General features: G+C 41.5%; 1 long non-coding RNA gene across 1 annotated transcript; it reads right to left on the bottom strand.

Annotated features, from left to right (window-relative positions):
• Positions 1-2,030: 2,030 nt before the first annotated feature.
• Positions 2,031-17,478, bottom strand: LOC111848940 (uncharacterized). The gene is made up of 3 exons (XR_002839425.2): positions 17,367-17,478; positions 17,047-17,237; positions 2,031-2,059 (listed from the first exon to the last, which is right to left on the bottom strand). It is a non-coding gene; the product is annotated as an uncharacterized lncRNA (long non-coding RNA).
• Between the last annotated feature and the right edge of the window lie 4,011 nt (positions 17,479-21,489).

The following is a 21,489-nucleotide window of genomic DNA, read 5'->3' as shown; positions in this document are numbered from 1 at the left end:
TAATGCACTGATTAGACAACAGATTATTAGTAGAACATGATCACACCTTAAAAAAGAAATGCTTCACCCTCCTGCAAAGGGGTCATAATTCACTAATGCTAGTTGTAATTCATCAAATTGTCTTGTACTTTCTATACAGATATCCAGTGATTTGCATTATTATTATTATAGGAGAGAGGTCAAACATATGGCATAACATAAGATACAATATCACAAGCATTTCACTAAACCTCTATTATGCCTCGCAGTCAGTTTGTTTTGGTTCTTGCCGCATGCCGCACATGGGGTAAGATAAGTCTGCTAACATCCACTATGTCTTGATAAATGTTAGAAAAGCTCTTATGGGACATAAATATGATTGGATGTTACACAGTAGTGTCACAACTACACACGGAGAAGGTGTGCCAATCCACGTGCAGCTCAAGGTATAGGGGACTTCATTTCCAGACCAAAACAAATGGACAAAAGCACAAACCAAAGGACTAGGGTCAAAACAGGACGCCGGGAGGAAAATTCAGGAGGGACAAGGGCTGCCCTGAACACAGGAAAGGCATGGGTAACTGATAACACTGACACAAACCACGAGCAGAAACCAATACTGAGCACTATCAATGACTGACTAAGGAACTTGGTGTGGGTAGGCACTTACATGAGGGTATGAGGGTAGATTAGGAACAAGTGTAGGTCATTGACAATACACAAAACACTAGAAACCACAGGTAATAGGAAACAGGTGAAGGTAAACAGAAACCAGAGGAGAAGGAAATGGGATGAACAGCAACCTCTACTGGCCAAACGGGAATATGTCAATATTGACAGAGACAGATCATGAATGATTGTACATAAGGTGCCAAAAGAACGAACCGATACGTGGGTCAGAAGGCTTTCTATCCTGGTGTCTCTGAGATGTGCTGTCCCATAATCCTTTTAGCATCCATTTAATCCTGTTGTTGTGCAGGGGAGCCCAGGCATTGCAGGACATCACAGGATGCACAGCCTGGGGCTGCTGTAGGAGGGGCTGCATGCCGCACCACTTAAAGCAGTGATTCTCAACTGGATCTTCAGTGACCCCAGGCAGTCCACATTTTTGCTTCCTCAAAGCCAGACAGCCCACACTTATGCTCCGACCCCGCTCCCAGTAGGGAGGGTCCAAAACTGTGTACTGTCGAGGGGTCCCTGAAGAAACACTGGCCTAATGGAGTGTTCCCCTGGGCAATCTACAGCCGTGCATCATGACACTGAGACTCTGGTCCCATTGCTGTTCTCTCTGCCATGAGAATAAATCTCAGCTGTCAGTTAAACACATTAGCAAAACCAGCAGTGGATATCTTAAATCTCCCAGCTCAGGCACACTTGACTTCTTGTAATTGGCCATAATTGTAATGCATGAAATGTTTTACTCATTTTCACTCTGACAAAAACACTGCAGCTGTTTTATCTTTCTTTTTTATGAAAATTTCCAAGTTTAATTTTTTAAAACTGACAAGCCATCATTATTGGTCCAGATATCGCATTACAACAGATAAGTTATTACCGCCATGTATGTGGTAAACTCCAAGATATTCAGATATGAACAAAAAATGCTGTGAACAATAAATAAAACAACTAATGGTCTATATTTATGGCCACAAATGTGCAATATTACTCTAACACAATTGCTGAGGAAAAGAAAGATTTTAAAAACTAATCTTTTTTTAAAAAATATGCATCACAATTATTCTTTAAATGGGATTTAGCAAAAAAGGAATCAGAATTAGCATCCTGGACTCACAGGGTCATATAGTCAATAATCCACTGGAGTGTTAGTGAGCTGCCCAGGCGGCTGAAGCTCCGCCCTCTTCTCCACACGCAAGCGTCACTGCATCCTTAAGCTCCGCCCTCTTCTCCACACGCAAGCGTCACTGCATCCTTAAGCTCCGCCCTCTTCTCCACACGCAAGCGTCACTGTATCCTTAAGCTCCGCCCTCTTCTCCACACGCAAGCGTCACTGCATCCTTAAGCTCCACCCTCTTCTCCACACGCATCACATCCTTCAAACTTACTAGGTGCTGTTGCCACGCTAATCATTTTTTAAAGGATAACCAGGAAAAAACATCAGCAGAAGTTAGTAAAATGTTCTGACAAGACACCATGTACATCGAAAGTTCTGGGTTTATTGCCAGAAGGAGGTTTATGTCAAAAATAATACACCTGCAAAGAAATACGGTGGTTGAATTAACTGAGATCAGAGGATCCCTGAACTGTAGTGAGCATCCAAGACATTGTGCTTATAACCTGGTTCACTCTGCCAGGAGGTTATGGCCATCACTCTCAGCAAGACAATTTTCACAAGTACACCTCAAATCTAACTAAGAAGAGCTCTAGTGATTTAAAATTCAAAATTACTGTTTTCCAATGGCTGGTTCAATCCAAATCCCTGAAGCCAATCACAAGTGTAGCCCATAAACACACACTGTAAGGTCTGCAGGATCACAAAATAAATTAAAATCTCACCTCAGTGCTGTTTATCATATACATCATTATTTGAATAGTACCCTTCAGGGTTAACCTCCAGTCCATAGGTTCTGTATAGTGATGGGCTGCCTTGTAGATCCTGCTATAGTATATGGTGAATAGACATGTTTAAAAGTATTTTATAGGATTTTTGCTACATTTCCAAAAGATGTCACTGGTGCACAAGGTGGGATAAAATGATGAAGGGCACCTGCTGTCTCCGTGATTGAGGGAAAAACATATTTGTTATTCACTCGCGTTTTTATTTTTTTGCTCGGAGTGGGGAAATGATTTGGAATTATTTCCATCCTAGCGTTTTAACGCTCCAGGTATAACGAGGTTCTTGGGTAATTAAGAATACATTTCCAGGTAGTGAAGCAAAAAATCACGATCACACAAAAGCTAACATGAAATAACTAATCTTCCCTACAGATGAAGCCAATTATTAATTGATTCCATTTGTGTTGAGCTGAATAGGAGTTCAATCTGCGTTATTCTTCGGAGGAAATATTTTATGTTGCCTCTGAGCAGGTCTCCAACAATCAGCATCCTTTATTTGTGCAAGTATTCAAGTAAGTAATCAAGGTGGTGAATTCACAGGCAAAAGTTGTGTTATTCTCTTGGTCTAAAGAAATCAAGGTCAAAAAATGAAATGGGTTGTGCCTTCACAAGTCACTGGCCACTTTATTAGGTACAGCTTGCCAGTACTGGGTTGGACCGCCCTGTGGCATAGATTCAGCAAGGTGTTTGAAGCTTGGGTCCATATGGACACGACAGCATCACACAATTATTGCAGATTTGTCAGCTGCACCTTCATGAGGTGACTCTCCAGTTCCACCAAAATCTCAGAGGCGCTCCACTGGATTGATATCTGCTGACTGTGGAGGCCATTTGCGTAGTGATCCCTCGCCTATCACTACGCAACAACAACAGTAACAGCAATAACAGTAACAATAACATTGATAACAACTGCAGCTGCAACCGTGATACAACAGCAACAATGGCAACATCAACCATATGTTGACAATGGCGCATATATATGCACGTGTGTGTGAGTGTAATGATTTGTTGTTGGTGTTTGCTGTTTTATTTTTATATTTTTATTATTATCATTTTTTTCCTCGTTTCGTGTTTTTGTGCCAATCTGTGTGGTCCTTTTTCTTTATTTCCCTCCCCATACTACTTCCCAACACCCTTGTTCTCTGTCTCCCCTAATCTCTGCTTGTTGTCTTCCTTATATTAAATAGGGAGTATAAAAAAGAAGGGGGGGGGGTTAAAGTATGCCAAGAAAATATCCCCCACACCATTACATCACCAGCAGCAGCATGAGTTGATGATACAAGGCAGGATGGATCCACGCGTTCATGTTTTTGCCAATTTCGAATGGTATTCAAATATGTAGCAAGACTTAGGTTTACATAGTTTAAAAAAGAATTAAAAAGTAACCCTTTTCTGCATGGCCCCTCGACACGTCATGAGGAGCAGTTTATCCTGGACGTGATGCATGTACAGCTCGCTCTCTGGCACCTGTTCACCAGGTGAACCAAGTATAGACATGCAGTCATGCACTGCATAGCGACATTTCAGTCAACGACGGACCGAGTGACGACGGTGGTCCCATGAGATTGTAAGTATTTGTGGTGACACTGGTGTAAACAAACCTACTACGTTGCCAGTCGTACGAAAGTATAGCACATACAATTATGTACAGTATATAATACTTCATAATGATAATAGGGAATTATGTCACTGGTTTATAAGTTTACCATAGTGACTTCATATCATTGTAGTAGGTCATCATGTAGGTAACGGTGACATGAATTTTCCTTGCAGATGGGAAAAAAAACATTTAGGCCTGCTTACAAATTTTCCTGCCAGTGTTTCACTACACTCACCTCATATATATTTTAGCTAACTGCACGTTTGGTGTGCTACTGTAGCTAACAACATACTGCTGTAAGTAAAGTGTCATTGGGAACCAAGCTGTTTTTCATTTCAGCCATAATTAGCTATGCTCGACTGGGTTGTAAGACATTAACTGCTCCAGATGTCACACCTATCAATGATTACAGCCTAACATTTCCTTTTAATTATTGTTTTTCTTAAAAGTAAACTGCTCTAAGTGCATATATGCACAAAAAATATGTCCCATTACAACAATCTAATTTCAAAATGGCCTCTCAGTAGCTTCAGCAGTCAAGGAACTGTTTTAGAATCTGTAATTAATAAAAGTGTTAACTGACCATAAGTAACTGTGTCAGGGTCAGTAACTTGTGAGTTCAGCCCTGGGAGTCCAGAGTCCAGTCCTGAGTTCAGCCCTGTGAGTCCAGAGTCCAGTCCAGAGTCCAGCCCTGGGAGTCCAGAGTCCAGTCCTGAGCCCAGTCCTGTGAGTCAAGCCCTGTGAGTCCTGAGCCCAGTCCTGTGAGTCAAGCCCTGTGAGTCCTGAGTCCAGCCCTGAGAGTCCTGAGTCCAGTTCTGAGTCAAGCCCTGTGAGTCCTAAGCCCAGTCCTGTGAGTCCAGCCCGTGAGTCCAGAGTCCAGCCCTGTGAGTCCAGAGTCCAATCGTGTGTCCAGCCCTGTGAGTCCTGAGCCCAGTCCTGTGAGTCAAGCCCTGTGAGTCCTGAGTCAAGCCCTGTGAGTCCTGAGTCCAGCCCTGTGAGTCCAGCCCATGAGTCCTGAGTCCAGTCCTGTGAGTCCAGCCCTGTGAGCCCTGAGCTCCAGTCCTGTGAGTCCAGCCCTGTGAGTCCAGTCCTGTGAGTCCAGCCCTGTGAGTCCAGCCTAGTACAGAACCCTTTGTTTCTATACGACACCTGTTTGGCTTATGTCAATCTCAGCCAACTGGGTGATTACAATGAATAAGCCAGGCTAAACAAAGCAGGCATGAGGCTTAGCTTCCCCTCTGCTCGCTCTGACTTCATTTATGGACCCGTTTCTCAGTTTTGTCCCTTTCATTGTTTTGGCAATGAAGGTTCTCATCAGGCTGCAGTTGTCAGGATGGGAGGCTTTGCAGGTGAGGCATGTTATGACTAAGCACTGCTGGCATGGCAGTCAGTGGTCAGGGCTACCTTACATAATCAAATGCACATTAATAGACTATACAAATGCACTGTCGCCTAAAATGTCACTGCACAACCAAGACTTCAGGATTTCAGGAGATGACTTTTTGAAAAGACAAATCTTTACACTAGATCTGATTAAATTTAAACATACATTAGATCTTTTTTCAGACATAAATTAGATGAATGTTTATTTGCAAGTCTAGTGCAACAACAAACAGCATACATTCCACATTTTAGAGAAGACAACAATCAGTCTTGCAGTTCACGTAATAAAACCAAAAAATTACAAATATTTTAAATGATCTCAGAAAAGATTTATGTGACAGATACAACTATATAACTTGCCTCTACATCTAATTGCATTTTGGGTTTTTGTTCTACTGAAAGGTGTATTCCATTAGTGTTGCTCCAGGAACATTATGCAAGCTATATAAATGACAAATGATTAGCACAGCTTTTTGCATAATGACCACTCTCATGCATGCTGGGCAAACATGAATGTTGGAAGTTACCAAAAATAACATTATGCATTAGAACAGCCGATGTTCAGCCTATGGGTCCATTACCCCAAATATATGTCCTACTTATACAGGTTATGCACATTAATGCACAATAAAATATTAAATCGACTTCAGACGAAGGCTTTATTATTTATTACTGCAAATAAGAAGTCACTAAATTATCACAAGGTCTACAGTAACATGGGGCGTCAAGATACAGTATGAACAATGATTTAAACACTGACAAGTAAATAATACACCAGTCTTGGTTGCCCAACCCCTCCACATAACATGGAGAAACATACAAGAATGCAATAGTGCTGGAAAAATGGACTTATTAGGATGAGTAAAATTACAAAAATCAGAACACATGTCATGTCACAAAGCTCATGTCTCACACTGGTTTCTTGGGCGTGACAATGAGTTCACTGTACTCACTGTACTTATTTTAACAGCTGGAAAATTACAATAAATTGTCAGAAAACTCCTAAATTTGACTATATGAACAGATGCTAAAAAACTCCTTATTAACAACTGAAACCTTTTAGAAAGATAGAAAGAACCATTTTCACTTGCCATGATTTGTCTACCAAGGTTTGCAAAAAGATTATGTGGAAATGTTACCTTGAACCACAAATACTGAAACTGTTATCGCAGAAAGTTATTACAGTGTTCTGATTTAGTAATCTAATGCTTTATTTTTCCTCACAAGACCAAACATAAATAGGTATGAGCTTGACGGGACATCAGAGATAATGCAGGTAGGAATGATTTATTTTTTATCTGTTTCTCCACGCAGTAGTTTTATTAAGTACTAGTGAGCTGATGGGGAAAACGGTCACAGCAAATGTGATTCCTTGATCACCACCCACTCGCAGCCAAATTCACCAGTGGCATACTTCTTTACGACTCTAATCGGTCACGGAAACGTGGCCACCAGGGATCCCGTCACGGCAGCAGGGCGAAGGCGTACATGGCCTCCCACAAAACAGCAGCATCTTCCGACGCCTCGACGGGAGGGAGCGGGGGGGGGGGGGGGGGGGTATACTTCACAGAAATAACTCTCTTGCATTAACTCCAGCTACAAAAAAGTTTACTGACCCAGTTTCCTGTGGCCCGTCATAAATAACAAAAAATCCTTTCCTTTAAGGCCACATACCATATTCCAGTCAACAAAACACATAAATAGATACTGTTAGTTCCCCATCTAGCATGACTGCTTTTATCTGGCTGCCAGATAAACATGAGCAACTTAAGAACATCCATAATGGAGTGGATGTGGATGACTTGTGTCACCATAAGGGCTGATACATTGAATCATACATCATTTAAACCGGAGAGCCTGCTGTCAGACAAGGCAGACCTTGTGATATGCCTACCTGGTGCACCGGAACGTTTTATACCAGCTGAGCATAAAGCCTGCAATAAAGAACCACAATTCAAAAAGGGGGGGAAAAAGAAGTCACTAAAATCACTGGTATAGCAGTAAATGTTATGAGGTTGTGTTTAAAATAACTGGAAGTACAATAACCACAGTCCAGGGTTAGTTTCAGGAATCTGTTGCATCAGTTCAATCAAATATACTTGTCAATAGATCTATAAGTGATTAGTCATGCCTTTTACATTACCCAGGAAAAACAAAGTCAGTGTATATGTCCCCCGGCCAATCATTCATCTCTAGAGGAGCCCCACCAACACACAAAGACAAAGGTGATGAAATCAGCTGTCACACACCAAATATCTTACAAATCATATTAATAAACAAAGCAACCTGTAATGTGAAGTGACACATTCTCAAGACTCAGATTAACTGATTAATAATTAATGGAATCAGACCACTTTTTTCCGAATAACTTAAATTGGGCCTACATATGTGCAAGGACACGATAGCCTAGTTATCAATGACAGATAGTCACTTTATAACTTCATACTGCAGTAAAATATATCAGGTTAAGTAGTGGAAAAACAGCTGTTACCCAAATTGTTTGGCTAAGCAGTGATCCAACATATTCATGATGTGATGCTTGAGTGCTGTAAGCAAGCATACGACTGGCTGGAAGCTAAACCTGGGACTGAACGCATACAGGTAGGGTGAATTTCAGTATGTGCATCTGACCGTACCTGTGTTCTCAAGCATACGACTGGCTGGAAGCTAAACCTGGGACTGAACGCATACAGGTAGGGTGAATTTCAGTATGTGCATCTGACCCTACCTGTGTTCTCATGTATCTGTATTACAACATCTTCCATTGCTGCAGATCAGTTCCAATACTATCAACACAAGTACAGAGGACCTGGATGTCCCTGGATGTCTTTGGATGTCTTTTTTGCCCCTGGCCAGATTTCAAGGATACATTGGCTGCATCTGAACGAGACCAATCTCATGATTCATTGCGCACCAAGTTCGTTCTTGGAAGGCAAATTGGCAAGACTGGTCTTGCAAAGACCACAAGTACGGTTGTAGTGTTCTTGATATTGCACCCCAACAGTGACCAAACAACCGAAAGTCTCTCGTTCACCCACCTGGTCACTCCTTTGGGACTCATGTTCTGAATGATCAAGCGAGTGGATGAACAAGAGATCCAATGGAGAGAACAAGTTGGTCAGCAAGTCGATGAACAAGAGATTCAGATAGGCTAATGAGCAGGAGAGCTGTACCTCAGTTGTGACTGAAATACACCATCTACTGGTGTAGTATATGGCTTACATGTATAGTGATTTCCTGTATGGTATAATTATATTTTAGAGATGATTTAATTTTAATTTTAACCAAGGTTTGTTAGGGTATGGACTCGTTAGCTGACTATGTGATGAGCTGTTGGGTTTGCGCTTTTAACTATGAGTAGCTAAAATAGTACAACGTTGAGAGACTTGGACTACAATTCAATAACAAATATTATTCCTCTCACATGACTTATTGGTGGTATCTAGCTTATTCCTTTGCACTATTTAGCCTAAATAATAGGCTATTTTTTCACATATCGACACAAACAAGAAGTGCCACTGAACAAGTTGGGGAATGAATCAACACGAATCATTGAGGTGAACTGAATCAAATAAACTGCCTCCCCCCCCAAAAAAAGGAGTCACTTTGCCCATCCTTATTCACCACTAACTCATGGCGGTACACTTGTACGGCCTGATGCCTCACACAAATCACGTGACATGCGTCCTTGCCGACTGCAGACAGGCAGTTAACGCAAAGCACATGCCTTTATCTCGTTAATGTACAGTCAATACAGTACCTTCAGCTTCAAGGTCATCGGTAGCACTCTCTCATTTTCTAGCGACCCCTTACTATTCAAAACGTTACTATTCAAATGCAAAACCCTGCCTGTGCATTATTTTCGTCCATTTGCTGGGCAAGGGCCAGGTGCTGCTGGGGGAGGGAATGTTACAGGCAGGCATTTACCACTTTAAGAATCAGCAACGGCAAAAGCCAAATAACCATGCAAATTGCTTTGTTTCAGGAACAAAACACATCACGGATGCCTATTACAAGATGTTTGAACTAAATAATAGAATGAACGCCTTGGAGGCAACTAATGTATAAATTGACGGTGTGAGAATACAGTGCGAGCCGCCCCCCCCCCGACTGCAGCATCCTCCTCTGTCCTCTCACCTCATCAATCTTTATTTATAACCCTGGAATTACAGCTGCTGTTGCTGCTGCAGAATCTGCTCTGTGGTATTTAATTTGCAGCACTTCCAACCAGCTTTAAAGACTTTCACCTGTTCTTCGGCAGCTAGTTAGCACTGGGGAGCTGGAGGAAAATAAGGAACAGAAAAGTCAGAAGGCAAAGAAGTCAGATGAAGAGGTTTTGTTATCGTGTCGGATGCACAAAGTCGCCTGGCACGGCAGGCGTGTCTTTTAAAACTGTTTTATCATCGGGCACACAGGGTCAGTGAAACCTCTTCCTTTGCACGTTGCTTTCAGCCTCTGCCACCCCCACAGACGCATCAATACTCGGGGGAGACGAAAGACACATCAACAAAACAAGGACACACGCACAGGGTTACCTCAGAGGTAATCAGATAACTGCACAGAGGAAACACGGAGCTTAATGTTGGTCTTGCATTCATTTTATTTTAAAAAGGATTCCTCGATTTACTAACCTGTTACTCATACCTGTACCTACCACTAAGGACACCGAGGTCAAGTCCTCAGTATTTTTTCTGCAACTCCAATAACCACGAACCACCTCCCCTGCATGGACACACCAAGGAAGGGTTAACACTTTTGACCTCGCTATTTTAGAAATCCTGGCTACAGTCCTGACATTACTACAATGGGTTTTTTTCTTAATGTCTTCTGTTTTGGTAGCTGAAATGAGTAAAGACCTCCATGATAGAACATAAAACTATAACAGGCGAAATGCAGTGAATTCCATCTGTAGCCCTGACCGATGTCCAGAAGTGTCGTCTCAGATGGTGCCACACAGTCATTCATTTGTAACGATTTTATTACACCATAAGTTTCACTTTACATTCTGCCACTGCCCTGAATCTAGAGAACACTTGACGCGATATCTTAACAGACGTTAAAACAGAGTCTATATAAGTGTCACCTGGAAACAAACTGTAGATGCTTGACTATAAATAGACCGAAATACACCACACACGAGACATCTAAAAAAAAAAAAAAAAACAGGTAGTCCATCATTGTGTTACACAGCTGAAGGCTACACTGGCTCGCTCTCACCCAAACGCTGATTTTTATTTCTATTTCTCACTTCATGTAACTCGCATGTTTTCCCCCTATGACTTTTTGAACAATATTATTACTATCACTATCTGACATGCAGCTCGCTGCTGGAAAAGAGAGATAAGGAGACACATGGAGACCATCTGAAATTGAATTCTGCCGAAATCTGGCAGTGATGAAGTGGTTTTTATCCCTCGTTCAATTGTCTCTATCGTGCATCCTGTCCTGGCCTATTAAAGCAGGTTTGTTTATTCTACTAAGCCCAGTCATTTCAATTTGAAATAACACAATTGGAAAACTAAATTCGCCACTGGCCCTTGATCTTTACTACGAGCAGAAGAGACAGTTATGTGGCTCCAGAACGTGCCATGATGAGGCGCTGTTTCTCTCCAGTCTCATGCTTTTAAAAGACCCTTCACTCTTCTCTCTTTAATAAGATCGGTCTCCCCACATACCAACTCTTAATAACAGGATAAAGTACAGCAAATTGATATGACTCCAGTGAGAGCATTTTTTTCGGGGGCTGAAGGCCAAGAGGATCTGGCTTTTCCCATCTTCCTGAGAGCCGTGGGTGTCGGCAGGCGCTGGAGAAGTGTGAAGGTGACAGGTGTTTGGCTCGGCGGAGGTGCGGCTCATCGGTGTGAGGTGGGGACGTGGTTGGTACACAGCACCTGTTCTTCTGAGGTTTCATTTCCCCTGGTCCCTTACAGAGCACAGTGAACGGGGGGTTATCGACATAAAACCCAGTCCAAGTGAGCTTCATCACCTAGGACAGTCATCCCCTGGCCCCCGGTCAAAGAGATACCCTGCCATCCGTCGCACACTAGACTCTGTGTACGAGCAGCTGGCATGGATTCAAAAAGAGCATCTTCACTGGAAAACGTCGTCAAGGGGCCATGCTACACTTACAGATACACAGGCATTTACACATCTGGGACGATGAACCACAATACGACGAAATATCTATTACAGTTTCATTCCAAAGAGAAAATAAGTTAGCACTTGTTAAACGAGTATGCACCCACAAAAGGAATCTGGGCGGGTAATATCTAAACATCTTCATCAGTTTTAAAGCCACGAGACCACAGACGGGCTCCAGTGTTTTCGTCGGCCTTGGCGTGACTTTGCAGTGGTACATTTGCCACCTGGCAGCGTGACTTTGCATTTTCATCCAAAAACATGCTCGGAAGCTGCAAACTTTTAATAAATAGAATAGGCTGAATTTACGACGATGACGAGAAACAAACAGTTTTGTGCTCCAAAAACATCTATAATCTGACAAGCTTTATTGTTTAAATTTGCATAATCTTTGGCCAGAAGCCCACATAAAACAACAGACAACAATATATTCCAAGACTAATTTCCAAACTGTGGCAGACAATTCATTATCACATAATGATAATGTGTAACTATGAAGCACTGGTAATAAACACAAATGTTATAATTAATACTAAATAAAATGAACATGATGTAAGAATTCATTTTGTCGCATGTTTAGACATTTTCTCAGTCTTTACAGCAGGGGCAGATAAGGCATAAAATGGGCTGCTGTGATTTATGGGGCGCCAAGTGTCAAGCGCTCATTTTCGTGCACAAAATACATGATGTGCCACAAAAAGGATTATTTAATGATGAAATAAAGTAACGCCTTGCTGCATTTTGTCCATAGAAAGCCAAACTGCAGTTACATTCTGTCCACAACAGCATAAAGACGTCACTTTCTTTAATGTACAGATATCAAAAGGAAGGTTTCATTTTGTGTATGAAATTGATATCGGCACCTTGCATTTTGTAGACATAAGGCAGAATGTATCTAAAAAGTGAATAAAAAGAGAGTCATTTTGTACACAAAGTGAATTTATTTAGTTGCCAAAATGCATTTCATGAATGAAGGATGGTCATTTTGTGGATGTAGGTCTAATGCATTTTCAGGGGCATCGTTAGACCTTTTTTATGGGGGCTTTGGTGCTCAGTCTGCACTATAACCGTCAACCTTTGTTAAATAGCTCATTTATGAAATACTTGCACATTAGTTATAACAACAGCGCCGCTATCTATAGTTTTAAGAGGGATAGCAGTTTTTTTTCACCAGGGTAAGAATGTAATGTCAAACAAGTTTAGTTCCAGGAAAACAGAAACTTAAATCGTGTTAGGTGCTACTGAAATGAAATATTTTTATTTAGATTAAAACAAATACTATAATTTAAAGTTGTGTCAAATGCAAAACAAATACATGTGTTCTGTCGAGTTTAATGGTAAAATCTAATCCCATGTTTACAGAATTTGTTAGTACACAAGAATGCAAGAAATATATCACCTCAATTATTTGTAATAATTAATGTAATAATATGAATAATATTTAAGATAAACTACATTAACACGCAAGGGTAGCAAAAATGTTCAGACTTTGTAGACGTGTGAGTAATGTTGATTTGCGCATGCGCTGTAATGCTTTGTCAGGTAGGAAAAAAGGGCAGAACACATGTTCTACCTCTGCTTTAATAACATGTATTTCACTACTTTGCATAGGTAATGTTAATTCACAATTAATATATAGTATATCGAAGATCAGTACAAAACACCACAGTTACTGCTGCAGTCCCTGTCATACTTGCATAGGTGGACACAGTACAGTCATAGTATGTTTTAAATAAATTTATGTGTGTTTTGTGTTGAAAATATTCATTTTATTTTTATTTCAACTTTGTGAAGACATATGTGAATGTGTACTTATCCAAAAATAACATCACTGTTCTAGTGTTTGTTTATGCAACAGAGATAATTACGAATATCCCATGCATAATTAGGCAGCAGCGTAACAGTACCTAGTATCCGAAATGTATCAAGCACTACTGTACCTGCCCTTATCCCCTAGCGAGTGATCTAGGTAGCGGAAACTATAGACTGAGTGAGTGAGTGAGTATTCTGATCACAGGTTTGCTTCATTTCATTTTACAAGATTGACAAAATGTCTCACAGGTTAAAAATATTGTAATTTGCAATATTAATTTAATTGATGTGCAATAACTTAAAATGAAGGTCTTTTCAGTTCTTAAGTGCACTTTCAATAGCTGTCAGGCTTCTAATTTTAGAGCCATTTGCCAAATAGGTTTTAGATTTAGGTTCTAGTTTTTTGTTGGTAAACATTCACCTTCTGTTTTAAGAGCACTGTTATAAATTGACGAAGAAAATGCTCCTGGCAGACTGGAGTGGAGAGTTTTACGTTAAGGCTGCTTTTTTGGACCTATGCAACTCAATGCATAATTATTTTCTTTTTATTTTGAGACTACCATTCAGAATAATGAAAATGCCAGAACTTAATAGTGATGGTTCTATTTAATAGTGGGGGCATCTCATGGCTCTGATTTAAAATGAAACATTAAGCCCACTTCATAGAAAACAACTGTATATTAGGGCTGTGAATCGATTAAAAAAAATAACAAATCACAGTTTTCTGTGATTAATCGTATCCACTATTAAAACATAATCATAAATATTTATACCATAAATCCCAAAAGTGATGTATAATTAACACAAAGGGAAGTATGTGGGTCATTGTCACAAACTCAGTAACATATTAACTTTCTCTTATTTTTAAAAATAGTTTGAAGACAGACTCAAGTTACATAACCTTATTGTCTAAACTGTCGATTGTGCGTCTTGGGTAGTTAATCAGGGGTGTGTTTCCTGAACGCGATCGATCTTAGTGAATAACAAACATGATAATGAATGACGTAGGTAAAGAACGAACAAGATTTGCAAGCATTTCCCAAAACCCTTTGTTATTCCAGAATTAACAATCAAACTTTAAGTAGAACTTTGCTGGCTCCTCTCCAGCCTCTGTGAAAAACAAAGACATAACAGGGACATCAATCCCATGTATTTCACTGATGAAATATATTATATAATTGTCACAACAGACATATGAAAATGTAAAAAAAAGAAAGAAACTAATTGGAAATCCAATAAAAACAGACGAAAGCGGCCAAAATTAAAAACAAAATAAATTAACCTATTTGCTGAAAATATATAAATGGGCTCGAAATGTGATGTTGCTTTCTTGGAAAATAGAATAATGGCTAGCAGTACTAGGAACAGGAAGTAACTTCTCAAAATAATCGTTAAAACAACTGATTGAGTAGGTGACCAAAACTATATTTGAACAAAATAATTACTGCAGTGTTGTGCAGAATAGCAGACACTACAATACCAACATAGCAGCATTCTGAGGAAAGTCTTACAGCTCCCAAGGACTTGTGCTGGTCCTAGAATCACATCCTCCACCTGCCCAGAGCACACTCTGCAGCTGCGTGTTCTTTGGTGCGGGGTGCTACACCTCATTCAGCTATGGTGTGGGGATTCATCACTAGAGTCAGCAGATATCTGCTAAGAGCATAACTGAAGTGTCCCAATAACCAGCCACCAGCAAACACACCATCCTTTGCCATCTGACACAATCCAAAGCTGGACCAGATATAAGCATCACTTGTACTCCCAGGTCACTTGGTCACAATGTCTGTAAAATGTCCTTGATGCCAAGTGCCCTTTTCGACAGGTGCAGATAGGACTCAAGAGGCCGCGAGTATGAATCGGGTTGAGCGTTCCATCCACTGCAATTAAATTGCCTGAAATGGCATGAAAACCAATTGTAGTGTCACAGAAGGCAACTGCTCCAGCTAAAACATCGATGTAGTTGTGCGCACAGTGCAATAGAAATGTGATCAATACATGCACAAATGCAGAACACAGCACAGTGCATCTGTAGGTCTGCAAGAATTGCAAGAATCCAGCAGAGGTGTAGAAGCAGAGAGCTGTCAGAAGCTGCACGGTGCACTAAGGGCAAAATTCCAGTGTGTTTGTTCCTCTTTTCAGTTTATCCTGCACTACACCAGGGAGGTTCGCTATTTCACCCCAGACCAGCCTGTATTGCTCTATGAATTGCTCACTGCTGAGTTGGTCCATGGGGTTCATGTCCACGAGCAAAACAAGCATTTAGACAAGCAATTTGGCTTCCTAGACTACACTGTCTGAAATGCCATCTTCAGCTGAGTTGCACAGTTCTTTGTCATTGCTGGTCATAACGGGTAGTTCACCTTCCCAATTCAAAGGATGTGACTGAACACATAGCAAGTTAGCTCATTATGTATCAGGGATATTTCGAATTTATGAATTGTTCCCCCATTCCATTAATGAACTGGAATTTGAATTTGAATGACAAAAAGGAGAATTTAATTTTCAAGAAATTCAATGCAATCACATGACACAGGAATATCATTTAATCTAGCAAAACATAAATAATTACAAAATTGATTTATTTTCTAGATCAGGGGTGCCCAACTCCAGTCCTGGGGGGCCAGAGCCCTGTGTAGCTTAGTTCTTTCCCTGTTCCACCATAAATGATTCAGCTCAAGAACTGTGTGGTAATTAGCACAAGGAGTTGAATCAGGTGTGTAAAATGGGGGGCGACCCAAAAATGTGCAGGACTCTGGCCCTCCAGGACTGGAGTTGGGCACCCCTGGTCTAGATGGTAGATGCATATATTGACCTTATATACCACCCTGGTACACATTCAAATGGCCCAGCTTTTCAAATGTCTGTGGGTCCTTGAGCAAGGCCCTTAACCCCCAGCTCCCTGGGCACCCCAACAGGTGGCTGCCCTTCATGGCCACGGGGAAGAGTAAGGAGAATTTCCCCACAGGGTTTATTAAAATCAGTTGTTATTATTATTATTACTACTATTATATGTACTACTAAGTGAAATGTGTTTTATATTTGCATGATTATAAGATAATTGTGTAATTGTTTTAGCCTATTCTAACAATTTACATCAGGTTTATATCGGCCCTCAAACTCCTATTCCATGGATTGGGTTGTGATAGGCTTACTTGTATGAATGTATGAAGTGCTCTTGCACCATGAATCACAAAATGACAATGAAATTATTTGTTCTATTAGGCTCTCGCGCATCAGGCGAGACACTCACGATTTCAGACTCTCACGCTCACGCAAGGAATCTTACGGCAAATCTGTAATATTCCGCCATAAACCTGAAATTCGCAACATCAAAAGCCTTGGGGTAGTTTGCAAACCCTACAGACTATTTAAATGTAATAAAACTGTTACATACATGTAAATGCGTGCGACTGTGTGTGCAGATTTGTCTTGAATTGACGCCAGTCAGGTGATCGCAGTTGGTAACCCTGCCTTTAAAAATATACGTAGAAAGCTGAAATTCTAACCTGTTTAGCAATTCATTTCCGAGTGATTACCTGGGGGTATTTGGGACTTACCCAACTGCAAATTGTTGGATTCTGTAGAACCTCCGGAATAAAATTCCTTTCAATGATATTCCATTTGCAAGATGTACGAGTTTTTGTCGGAGGAGTGCTATTCCGCAACTGGCTAGTGCTCACATTTTGCCCTCATTGAAGCCGCTTGGGGACCCGGAACTAGGAAGGAAGGTCTCGGTGTCAATCAGAACCTGGAAAATACAATTGGGGGATTTCTTAATTAAGCAGGGTTTCTTGCTTTGTGGATAACGTGTCGCATTAAAGGTAGTTTGGGCTTAGTGTAAGTGAACGAAGATAAAAGTCTACTTAATCTAGGGTACCTGATATCCGACAAGTTATCGGGCTAAGTAAGAAGAAATCCAGCTATATGATACAGGCCCAAATTCTCTATTTAATTCACGGTATCCCAGTTTAAATTGACTTTATGTTCGTTCACTTACATTTGTCCCAGACTACCTTAAATACAAGTTATCGACCAATCAGGTTTTGCGTTTACACGTAGTCAGCCAACAGCGTGCCAGATAGACTGTTGCAGATACGCTCGCAACAGAGCGGGACAAATATCTGAGATTTTAGGGGGTTCTGACCGTTAAACTTCTTTTACTTTACCTGATAATAATAAAGTTGAAAGATTTTAAAAACATTGTATGTAGTTTTGTATTACTGATTTTGGCTACCTATTTGTGGAAAAATGGTAAAAAAAAATTATTGGGGTGGCACGGTACGTGACAGCACCTGAGCACGGTTAGCGCCGTTGTCTCACACCTACGGGACAGTGGCAGTGCCCAATGCAGGAGGGGCAGAGGCATTTACAGATAAGCAAGACGTTTATCTTCATGTAAAATCGCTGTGAATATAGTGATTTATTTCCAACTTTGATTAAAGCACGCAAAGCAGCGGCAGTGGTTTCCCCCAGCAGCCACCTGACACCGAACACGGAGCAGGAGTCAGATTGAGAAGCACGCGCGCAGACGCAGCTCGTGTTCCCGACGCGCTGCTCGGGGGCCCGCCGAGTGCCTCGATTACAGCGCTCCGGATTATTCCGAATCTGGCGTGGCTGTAGCTTTCCGCACCGCTTGCTGTCTGTCAGAACACTGCCTTAGCGCGTAGGAGTCAGGGATAAGAAGGGGGAAGGGCACCGTTCAAAACACATAATTATCCTTAAAGTGAAATGGTTATCATTATGCCATGCAGTGTGTTTACCAGGAAGGAGTATGCTAAATATGATCCCATTGCCTAATTACGGCTTGGCATCCCTTGCTAATAGCACATGTATGACACACCTCCGTTTGACCTCGGGCCCAGCAGACGGTCATGCCTGGGACCCTGCCAGCACAAACACCATGCCCTCAGGGACTGCACTACATATTTTTGCTCCCGTGGCCCACCTCCTGCATTTATGTAGAGCTACTTTAACTTCAGGAGTTCATGACCTCCCAAGACATTTGGAACTTTTAAGCCTTCATCAAGCTTCTTGTGCAGTCATTAAAGATATGTGCACTGTGTCCACTCACTGCAAAAGAGTGTCATCCCGGAAAAACAGCAATAGCCATCTATGCAATGCAGGGCTTAACTTATTCATTTATGTGTGATTGTACGTTTATTTTTAATGTTGTGTAAAATATTATCTTAGCTGGGGTTTGGGTGACTTACATGTGGCTCTGTTTTATATGGGCACGTCTCCTGCTTTGATTTGGACGCTTTCTCAAAAGCGCAGCTGTGACCCTGTATTGGGAGCTGGCTGCCTTTGGGTTCTGTGCCCGTTAACACATTTTATAAAAAGCTAAAACCAGCATGGTACTCAGCAGAGCCACTCTCAGAAGGAACTGAGGAGCGAGATTAAGTGCATTTCTCCTGAATGTTTGTGTGTGTGTGTGTGTGTGTGTGTGTGTGTGCACATTTGTGAGGTTTTTTTTACAGTCCCTAAAGTAGTTTCGCTCTTAGGCTCGTAAAGCTCCCCTCTGATTCCCATCCTCCTGCACCGTCAGGTCGGATCCCAGCTGCACACTGTCTCCCTAAGCCCGTAATCAGGAGCGCGTGAGCACGGTCCTCTGGCGGTTCTGCCTGGCCCAGCCTGGACACTGAGAGGCGTGGCCTCGGCGTCGAGGCTGAGCCCGGCGATAGCCCACTTTGAAGGCATCTCAGCGACTGGGAGACAGTGGAGAGCGGTTGGCCGTCACTCTCTCAGGCGTGGAGATGTGATCTCCGTGATTAACGTGACTCGCAGCATCTGCAGCTTTCCCTTGCCTAACAGCTCCCCTTCTTTTACTCTCTCACTTAAACGTTGATTTCAAATCCCGCACAGAAATGTGCCAGCTTGACGATGGCACTAGGGCAAATATTTAACGGAATAGCTGTCAGGAACACAAAGCCATTATAATTACACAAAGGGTGCGAGAAAATATTGTTTGAGAAACTTGGATGACTGTAAAAGACTGAAGAAGAATTTTAATGTGACAGGCTGTGAACTAGCGAGGGCCTGACAGAGTTTTGCAATGTAAATAAGGCTGATGTACAGCTTTTCCAGCGATGCACCCTTATTTGGTAACTGCTATTACCAATATTCACCATTGTGGAGAATGACAAGGCAGTAATAAATTGTTATATTTTAAATCAATCACTCATTCATGAACTTAAGCGTACATGTATTAAACTAAAGTAATACTGTACATGTACTGTAGTGGTTTAAACAGGCTGAAGGGAAAACTGCAGCGCTGACATGTAACCAGGAAGAGTGTTTTCCGGCAGCCGCACATCTGACGCTCCGAAGCTCAGCATCAGACCTGGTGATGTGCTCTTTTGATCCTTCTTTGTATTCTCCCTCCGGTGAAATGAAGATGTATGAGAACGGGCACTGAATACTTTTTTTTCCTGAAAGATCCATGTTACAAGTACAGTTGGAGACATAATATCCTGTTGATATTTCCTGCTTTTCTTGCCATTCATTCAGTTTGAGGATCCTTCTGGCTGTGTTCAGCTTGGCTGGTGAGGAACGGCAGGATGACTAAGAACGTAAAGCTCCACACACACCTGTTGGTCCCTCTTGACACGTCCGTGCAAAATCTAGTGAAACTGTGAAGCTACAGATTACCTGACTGAAGCTGAACAGAAGTCCAAACGTTTTTTTTTTTTTGTTATGTCACAATCCAAAAAGAACAGTTCCCATTGGATAAGAGCCCAAAACATGCTATGGATGCTTTTTTTGGTAGGCTGGCTTTTCAACTATGTTCGTGGATAATATGAGTGCAAAAACACTGCAAAGTTCAGCGAGACTTCTGAATTCTCCAACATCAAAGAGCAACATGACAATAACGTTCTCAAAAGGTACAGTACGTTTTACTACACTATTTAGGTAGCACTGTGCTACATTTATGCAGATTACAGCGTTGGTGAGGACACAGGCTCATCCTGAAGGTAATTGACTGTAGTGCCTTTGAGCAAAGTGCCTCATTTGAATTGCTTCAGCAAAATTTGTATTGCTTTGGATGTTTCACACAGGTACGAGAACCTCTCGGATAGAAGTCCGGCTCATCAACTGCTAGAGCAGCCCAGAGAGGCTCTGGAAAGATGGTGCTTAAGCCTGCAGCCTCTACAATAAGCCAGTCCCAGGTGATTTTTAAAAATAGAGAGGGGAGCTGCAGCTTCAAAGGTGGCACCGTCCATCATTATGCTCTCCAAGCCTATTGAGAGAGAGGTGGTCACCCATCCATATGTTTTCAATACCCCAGTAGCCCAAAGAGAACTGAGGCGATCCAGAGACCATCTTGGGTATTGCAGGACTGTTATACATACAAACATGCATGCATGGAATAACATGACAGCAAGAAAGATTAGTTAGCTGTGTTGGTGATCGCCATGTTGCTGAGCTGCAGCAGGAAGCGACACGAGGCCTAAATGTAAACAAGTAAGGAATGATCAGGCCTGGATTCTGCCCCATGCCTCTGGAAACAGATGGCAACAGCGCCACCCAAAGAACAACTGAGGGAAAGCATCCAATGACCCCAAAAAAACCCACAAAAAACATATTAAAAAAGAATATCATACACTGCCAGTCCTAGAGCCACAATGAGAAAGAAACAGGGGATTTTCTGCAATCGAGAAATTGAAAATGCAAAAATAATTTCTCTGTTTACGCAATTCCACTCTTGTGTCAGTGTGCTCACCAAGAACCCCGATTTTGTATGAACAGGATTAAAGCATTTAAAAGTAAATCACAGTAAAATCAAATCACAAGGTCACCCTACATTTAGCCCAATTTATACATAAATAACCATTTTGTTCTGTCACAAAAAATGAAATTTGCCTACTTGTCATTTCTGGTTAATTACGAAACATGCTGCATCATTAAAGGGACTAATTGTTGCCATTTACGGCACCAGATATCCCATCTGGATGCCACACTCCACACACCTTCGGCTTGAATAACAACCTATATAAAAGGAA

This window comes from Paramormyrops kingsleyae, chromosome 10 (assembly GCF_048594095.1).
Source record: "Paramormyrops kingsleyae isolate MSU_618 chromosome 10, PKINGS_0.4, whole genome shotgun sequence".
Classification (NCBI taxonomy): domain Eukaryota; kingdom Metazoa; phylum Chordata; class Actinopteri; order Osteoglossiformes; family Mormyridae; genus Paramormyrops; species Paramormyrops kingsleyae.
Note: the sequence above shows the minus strand (reverse complement) of the source record. Positions and strands in the feature narration are given on the sequence as shown.